This window comes from Octopus bimaculoides, chromosome 9, assembly GCF_001194135.2.
Source record: "Octopus bimaculoides isolate UCB-OBI-ISO-001 chromosome 9, ASM119413v2, whole genome shotgun sequence".
Classification (NCBI taxonomy): Eukaryota; Metazoa; Mollusca; class Cephalopoda; order Octopoda; family Octopodidae; genus Octopus; species Octopus bimaculoides.
The window spans coordinates 79,675,066-79,684,415 of NC_068989.1; the positions used below are offsets into that span (position 1 = coordinate 79,675,066).

At 34.1% G+C, this 9,350-nt stretch overlaps 1 protein-coding gene across 4 annotated transcripts in view; it reads right to left on the reverse strand.

Annotated features, from left to right (window-relative positions):
• The window catches only part of LOC106872195 (gonadotropin-releasing hormone receptor), a 787,632-nt gene that overhangs the window by 150,848 nt on the left and 627,434 nt on the right, over positions 1–9,350 (reverse strand). The gene's annotated exons all lie outside the window — the stretch shown is intronic.

Here is a 9,350-nt window from a genome sequence, read left to right on the forward strand (position 1 = left end):
TGTATGCATGTGTGTATAGATATATGCGCATAAATATAATGTACGCAAACATGGTGTGTGTATAAATATATATGTATATATATATATATATATATATATATATATATATACACACCTTGTGTACGTACATTATATACATGAATACATATCTACACACAGACACACACACATGTATGTATGTAAGTATGTATGTATGTATGTACGTATGTATGTATGTATGTATGTATGTATGTATGTATGTATGTATATAGCTTATGTGAGTATGAGTGTTTCTGTCTGTCTGTGCTTTCATTTGCTGATTTTTATAAAATGCATCTAACATATCGATAAAATATATGCAGACATAAAAACGTAAAGACTCAATATGAACGACTAAAAATAATACGTGAAATGTATGTGCAAGTATGCCTATAATGATACGAAGGAAAATAAATGAAACTTTCTCTATACTAAAAGAAATTCGATACAAAAGGTCAAATCAAGTGCCTTCTTTATTCCGTTTGATCGTCACAGGCTATAAGGATGCTGAAAGGAAAAGAAGTACTGTGGAGAGAGATGTATTTATATAATAGATAAAAAGAAATTATAATGGAGTGCTGGATAACGTATATATATGTATATATATATATATATATATATATATATATATATATATATATACATTTATGTATGTAAGTATAGTTTATATGTGTATATATATATATATATATATATATATATATTTATGTGTGTGTGTGTGTGTATATGCATGTATCTATGCATTGTTTATATGAGTATATATATATATATAGATATACATACACACACACATATACATATAAAGTTGGTGGACAGAAAGGGGAGAGAGGAAAAACAGGCAGTCAAGTGCGCAGACAGTGAAATATAGGAAGGGATTAATAATGAGTGAAGGAAGAAGAAAGAAATTAATAAAATTAATAAAAGAACTGGAAATATGAAAAAGAGGTGTGATGATATATGTGTGTATGTGTGTATGTGTGTATGTGTCTGCGTATGATTATGCGAGTGAGTTTTAGCTCGCCTATATGCATATACAATTTTTCTTTTTATAAGAAACAGTTTATAAGAACAGTTTGTTTCTATTTAACAGACACGGTATGGTTATCCTTGTTTTGAATACACGTTGCAATACATTTACCCCAGTCATTGTGAACTCGTAATGGCACATCTGGTGATACGTGTGCAAATGAGTTGGTGATACGTTCCTTCAAATCCTTTATGTCTATGATCTTTCGGTGATACACCGTGCCTTTCAAATACCCCTAAAGACAGAAATCAAGAGGGGTCAGATCAGGGGATCTAGGGGATCTTATAAACAGTTTCTTATAAGAAAAAAAAAATTTTTCTTATGTATGGAGACTTTTGAATCACCCTGTATATACCAGGAAAAAATTCACACGTGCACTTATATACGTACACATACAAACGTACACACGTGCTACTTACTTTTTTCCTGACAGTCACATGACTGTCTATCTTTTAGAGCATTACCAAGCTTGACTCTACTTTTCATTGTCATGTTTGATTTATGAGAGAACGTGTGTATATGTGTACCTGTAGGTGGGAATATACATGTGTGCATATATGTAGAAATTTTTGCGATAGTAGAAGTTGGATTGTTGGTGGAAGCTTGTGTGTATGTTCCGAAGAGAATCTCTCGTCACTTAAGCCGACAAAAATGCAGCGAACCACTGACTGGCCTATTCGTAATCTTTCAGCAGCCACCCTATTGTTCGCCCAATCCTTCCATCCATTTTCTCTGCCCACTGTTACTGGTAGGATCGTGGTGGGGCAGGGTTCGTAGGCGCTTTCGCCAAAGGGTCATAACAGGATTTCCAAGCGTGACTGTCTGAGATTATGTTATCCAACCATCTCGTTCTTGGCTTACCCCTAATCTAACAAATACCTACAATTCTCTCTTTTTATAGGGATCGTGGGGCATTAGTAGATTCCCTATTTCAAAGGATTCTGGTAAGCATTCAGCGAAATCCAAATCACTCGAAATTGCAAACATTAATTAGAATTATTGTTCAACGATCCGTCGTAGGTAACTTTTTCATCGTCAGCAGCAATTGTATAATTGACTAATTCTACTAGCGGAACATAAGCAAGTAAGTAATTCCTACTTTAGGATTGATAAGGTGGTTGGTTAATATGCTAATTCAATTCAGGTTATTACAGAAGCTGGAAACCAAAAGAGGATTATGTCGAGATTTCGAGCTGTTGAAAATTAATTACAAATTAATTTATTTTTCGTTTCAATGATGAGTCGCGTTTCCTATTTCTATCTATGAGTCAATCGACTGATTAGGAGTTATTTATGAAATGTACATGTTGCCCATTCAACCATGACCATCTCGCCTTTTCTCACATTTAATAGAAACCCAACTCTACCAATCCAATTTAACAAAGTTCCGACCGTAATCACCAATTCTTTTTTAAAAACCTTCAACTGTTATTATTTTGCGTGCCAAACGGGCCAAATTCATTTTCTCTTAAGCAGTGGATAGTGTAGTTCTGCAGTATATTATGCCCTAAAAATGTAAGATAGGATAGTCGTGGGTGGAACGGCTTTTATCATCGGTTTACTGGATCAGTCCATATGTGATCGTGAAAAAAGATCCGATGAAAATATGTCATTCTAAATTAAATAAATATTGAAATAGTATCGAAACATTGTCTAAGATATTTCTGTCATGATTAACGCCTCCTTTAGTTATAACATAAACAGTAAAATTATAAGTTTTAAGTCTCTAACTATCAACTTCAGAGAATAAAATAAGTTTTATATAAATACATCTGCACAATATTTCAAAGTTTTTGACCCCCCGATCATGATCAGGTGTATTTCTTTCGATGCATACACAGTGCCATAAGGTTTCGAAATAACAAAGCAATGTATGTAAAGTAACTGTAGTAAAAATAGTTGTGGTGTAGCGTATACATATACAAGAATAAGACACCTAACGATATTGGATAGCAAACCAAACAGAATTTCGGACAGCAGATGGAAGTATTTTGAAATAGTGTTTTTTCACTAAAGATACGATTAATAGTCTCTGAAGATAGCATGGTGTCAATAACTCGTTTCCAAAGTAAGAATAGAGCCGTATATTTGATATAAATTGTGGTTAAATCAACCCTTGTACTTTAGTGGCATCTCAATATATCGGCCGCGGAGGGGTGAAATATTTTGACCTGTACTTAGAACTCAAGAGTGATGCAACGAAATACCACATGATATCGTTTACGATGCTCCAGCGATCACAACAGTATGTCAGAGCACTAATAACTGATTTCAGACATGTAGACATCTAACAGTATATATAGCGAGGTTTATATTACAACGTGTCCTTCTGTTTTTAGGATGGCAGAGTAAAGTTTGAGGGAGATCGTTTTTGATGTTAATTATAGCAGAATATATGACCCCATAGAAACCCTGTAGTAGGCTTATTTTGTGACTGACATGTAATGAAGTACGAACAAAGATAAATTACTTTATATATGTAGACTCTTTTCGCTTAGAATGGAATTATTTTGGACATCTGATAAACTATAATACACCTAAATCATTTAACCTTTACAGATGAACCATGCGTTGTTGTCGGCAGATGTATTTGTCTTGTCGTTATTGATAAATACGTAGTTATACACGGAAATAAAGTCATAGAATAATTTCAGTTCTTTATAAATATCCCTTAAGGAAGATGGAACTGACAATCTGTCAAAAGAATAGTAAAAAAATAAGTAAAACATCTTAAGCAGACAGTCGTACATTAAGTTTTCTTTCAAATATCGCCATCATTTCTCTTAGTGTTCTTATATTTTAAATAAACACTGAAGAAACATTTTTTTTTAGAAGTAATTGTTTTTTTTTTTCTTTTTTTCTTTCATTTTAAGCATCCAAAATATTCGGAGAGAAATTCGCCATTCATTTAATCTGTTTGTTTATGAGCAATTCGTGAGGCTTCTTAACGTAAAATGTTTCGGTAAACACTATTATCCTTCCATTAATGGAGTGATAAATAAACATACTATTGATAAAGCTCTAGATTTGCTGAAGTGTAAGAAAACTGGAGTAGTTATTGTTGTCGAAATATAAGTCAATCCTAGTTGAAGCAGATCTAGAATCATAAATGCTCCAGCTGTGACTATCCCACAGTTTTTCGTAATTAAGTGTGATGTTTCTCGGTTGCTTTTTAAAGATAGATATTAGAATTTTATTTGTTGGATATGGTGTCCACCAACTGATCGCGAAGTAATGCTGATTCGACTCGAAGCAAAACAGTACCACTATTGTGAAAAGAAATAACGAATCAGGCTTCAACAATTTTTAAAGAACGCTGGGATTGAATCTTTAAGTAAAGGTGTCAAAATCATGGAAGAAATTGTTAGTACGACATTGAAATATATCAGTCAAATTAGGTGATAGAGAAGGAATTAGGTTCCACGTTCTTTTTCTAAGTGATGGCTGTCAAGTGAGCGGACATGACAGAGAAGCGATGAGATTTCACATGTACAAAGTCAGCTGGAGAATACAGTGCGTGAGTTTTGTATGTACTCATGTGTTTGAGTTTATGCCTGCGTATGTTCAGGGGAGTGGGATCTGTACGTAGGGGTGTATTATCTTTTTGTAAGATATGTGTGCGTCTTTTCCTTTCATTAATATACACGTTGATCATCGATGCCAAAAGCTTGAACTTTTGGCACCGACGATAGAAATATAAAAACTTTCATATAGATTATCCGTGTCTGCGAGGAAATTGAAATACATCCGTCAAAGTGTAGACTATTACAAAGAAACAGAATTACTTTAGTAATAAACTTTCACAGTTATAGACATGAAACTAATTTAATTTTATTATTTAGTAGTTGAGACTTATATTACTGATTCATTATGTAATTCATCGTTACATTCAACACTAATCACACTGTAGTCATTTCTTTGGCACAATTATCAGACAAAAGTTTATAAAAATCGTTCCTTTTCAGGAAGTATGACTATTGTGCAAAGCTTTATGATTGCTGAGAAGGCCTTCCATATCGGATCGAGAGAATGGAGAAAACATTCAAGAGAAAAATATCTTAAGCTGTACATAGAAAACCAAACCTCAAGAACAAAGCGATTGGATATCGTTTCGGTTATGATTGCAGAAAATACAATTTGTTCACTTTGATCCTTCGAGGGTGCGTGAAGAAATTACGGATAAAAATTGAAAGTGAAAGATTAATTTGGTTGGGAAGTCAAATGGTGCTGCGAAAGTGTGATACACTAACTCCAGAAGGTTAACGACGAACTAGGGGCACAAATTTGAAAAGAAATGTAAAAAGACACATCATTTATGCAACCATGAAAATACCTCCATTTAAGTTGAAGGGAAATAAGTATAGGGGCAGGTAGGTACAGCGGGCCTGTTTATTTTTAAAGGTAACCCGGTGGGATTTATGAGAGATTTTACCCGATCACCACATAAAGACTTCTTCTTAGTAACTATTTTTAGCTTGGCGAATTGGGTATTTCATCGTTACATGTCTTGCACATGAGTATCGTACAACCGTAGTTACTGCATAATTACCAATGTTTTGTTACTTATTATTATTATTATTATTTCTCTTTTTGCAGGATGTAAATCGACAGCCAATCTCCACGGACCGCTATGACTTCCTTGATTTCCCTGTGGGTTGATGGAATTTTCAATATGCTTCCATTTCCTATTTTTAATGTACATGTTCGTTCTTATTTGATATAACTCTACATTAATTTCACATAAACAAGAACATAAGTCAATACATCTTTAATTGATTGCTAGCTACAATGCATTAAAAAAACGGTTAATACTCGTGTGCAATAGCTTATACGTAAAAGATGTTGAGTTGCTTTTTCGATGGAAAATATTAGACGTATGCCGTTACTAAAACCGTAATTATACAAGATTTCCATGAGCTGTAGTTTCCTTTCATATTAATTAGATGTTCACATATTTTCTCTTGTTCTGAGTTCACTTTGTCTCATATTTTCTCTCTCTCTCTCTCTCTCTCTCTCTCTGATAGTGGTTCTTTATTTCTTTATTTCTATTATTCATAGAAATGTATTTGACTTGAAGACTGTATAATTATCTTATACTTCCCTGTTGAGATTTTACAACATTTTATTACCTATTTAATTTACATGCTTTTGTGACAGTTACTATTTAGAAATCATCGTTATTACACTTTATATTCTCCTACATAATCTTTTTAGGTATTTTTTTCTTCTTTCCATCTTTTTCTGTTTCCTCCTCTTTTTACTTAATATTTTTGATCACCGCCCTTTTTCATTCCATCAGTGAAATATAATATAACGCTTTCTTATAAAGGACATCCCCCAACAAATGTAGATATTTTGTATGAAAATCATCCGTGAATTTGATTGTTTTAAACATTTTCTTGAAACAAATTTTTAGAAAAGAGTTTTGTTTTATATAACAGTTCCAAATTTTGATACAAGGCCACCAGTTTTAAGGGTGGTCATCAGTCGATTAGATCAACCCTAGTATTTAACAGGTACATTATATTGTCAACCGGAAAGGATGAGAGGCAACGGTGACCTCAGCACTATTTCAATTCTAAATATAAAGAACCGGTAGAAATGCTGCTAAGCATTTTGTCCGACGACCTGACGACTCTGCCACCTTACTACTTTAGTTTTCTTTATATAATAACATTTTGTGTATTCTAATTCTGAGTTCACTTGGTTTCGTGGGATCACATTATATGAATTTCCCGATGTTAGATTTTCTAGGAAATTTGTAAGAAACCTCAAAAATATATGGACCAAGAATATCTTTCAGTCTAGACTTGATGATAGGGATGAAGAACATTTGAAGAAAATTCCCTAAACATTCGAACAACTGATTTACTAAAATGTATATTAATTATACTGAGTCAGATCAGTTTAGCATTTAGAGAATCAAAGTGTATGACCATGGGGGTTCTCTTTGTAATGTGATTTCGGTTCATTCCCACTAAGGGCAAACTCAGGTGAGTATTTTCTTTTACTATAGCCACTGACCGACAAATATTTTTGACTGAACTTTGTTGGAAACTGTTAGTGAATCTGTTGTGAGTGTATGTATCTCTCATACTTTTGGGGCTGATAAAATAAGTTCGATTCGAACACAAGGGTCGATGTAATTTACTTAACCCCTCGTCCATAATTGTTGGCTCTTTCCAAAATTTGAAACCAACATTACACGGCATTGAAAGGTGGCAAGTTAGCAGAATCGTTAGCACACTGGGAAAAACGCTTAATAACACTTCTTCCGGTTTTACTGTTTTATAATCTGGTTTCATGTTCAAGTTTTGGTTTCAATTTGCTGAGGTCGATTTTGTCTCAGATCGTTTCAGGGTCGATAAAATGAATACCAATTGATCACTAAGTTCGATGTAATCGACTACCTCTGCCCCAAATTGCTGGCCTCGTGCCAAAATTTGAAACCAGTGTTACACGTCATTTATCAAGGCACTTTATTTTATTCCGCATCCCATTGCGCTTTGTTGGGGAACATATTACAAAGGAAAAAAAAGAGAATATATACTACTATCTTAGTCGAAAGTTTCTGGAGCTTCAGTCCATATTTTCCTCTGCCATTTTGATGAGTGATATTTGAAGAGACGCTAAATAGTCACGTGATACCAATTTCATGCAGCTAGAAGAAACGAAGTGTATGACTTGATAATACATAATATAAAATATATGTTTGCATTACAACCGGTGGTTCAGGAGTGCATCTATTCGGTAATTTACATAGTAAACTGTGAAATGTTTATCGAGATTTACATATAAATAAGGTAATAAAATTTCGCATGAAATTGTTAATATTGATTTAATGAGCATTTATGGAGTTACAACTTGATAATATTGTTTCAGAGACTAAGGCGGTGAGGTGGAGTAATCGTTAGCAGGCGGTGTAAAATGCTAATTGTCATTTCACCCGTCCCTACACTCTGAGTTCATATTCTTATTTCTTTATTGCTTACAAGGGGCTAAACATAGAGGCGGACAAACAAGAACAGACAAAGGGATTACATCGACCCCAGTGCGTAACTGGTACTTAATTTATCGACCCCGAAAGGATGAAAGGCAAAGTCGACCTCGGCGGAATTTGAACTCAGAATGTAACGGCAGACGAAATACTGCTAAGCATTTCGCCCGGCGGGGTAACGTTTCTGCCAGCTCGCTCTGCGTTCATATTCTGCTGAGGTCAACTTAGCTTTTCATCATTTCGGGGTCGATAAAATAAATACTAGTTGAGCACAAGGGTCGATGTAATCGACTTATCTTTCCCTTAAAAATTGCTTACCTTGCGCCAAAATTTTAGATCATTAATTCAGACACTAAAACGGTGAACTGGTAGAAATGTTAGGACGTGGGGCAAAATACTTAGCGGTCTTTACGTTCTGAATTCAAATTCCGCCGTGGTTGAATTTGCATTTTATCGCCATTGAATTTGCATTGAATTTGCATTTCATCCCCATCCCCTTCCGGGGTTGGGGATGAAATAAGTACAAGTTGAACACAGGGGTCGATGTAATCGACTATCCTTCACCCCTGAACTCGATGCCCAAATACCAAAATTTGAAACCTATATTATTTCAGAGACTAGAATAATTTACTAATTGTAAAGGCTTCTCGCAGTCGTATTTATGTTATGTGAGCAGCAAGATTGCTGCTCACATAACATAACAAGTCAGCCATAAAAATTCGCCAATAAAACAAGTGTTTTAATGAAAGAAAAATAATTTGTGAGAATCTGATCAAGTAGAAATAGAAAAGACATGGAAGCAACAAAAGACACGGAAGAAATATTTGTCTTGAAGTCAATATTTTCAAGCATAACGAGTAAATTAAATATAAATTAGAATGCTTGAATCGAATCTGCTTACCATTTACTGGTGAGGAAATGGATGGCAACAGATATTAATGTTCATGAAATGTCAAGAAAGACATTCCGAGATTATGGGAAAAAGTAATTAAATTTCTGTTAATTTGAGATAAATTTAGATATTTTAGAGATAGAGAAAGAGAGTGGGGAAAGAGAAGAGGGGAACAAAGAAATGGAGTAGCGGCAACGTGGAGAGAGAAGACAGAATATAATGATACACGTAAAAAGTCTGTGAATAAATTTGTGTAAATTTAGTCATTATAATTTTGCTTTTGTGGGGCGATGGAAACCAAAGAAACAAGGAGAAACATTATGTGTGCTTTTATCGTTTACACTCTCTTTCTTTCTCTCTCACACACACATTCATATATATATACACACACACACACATATATATATATATATATA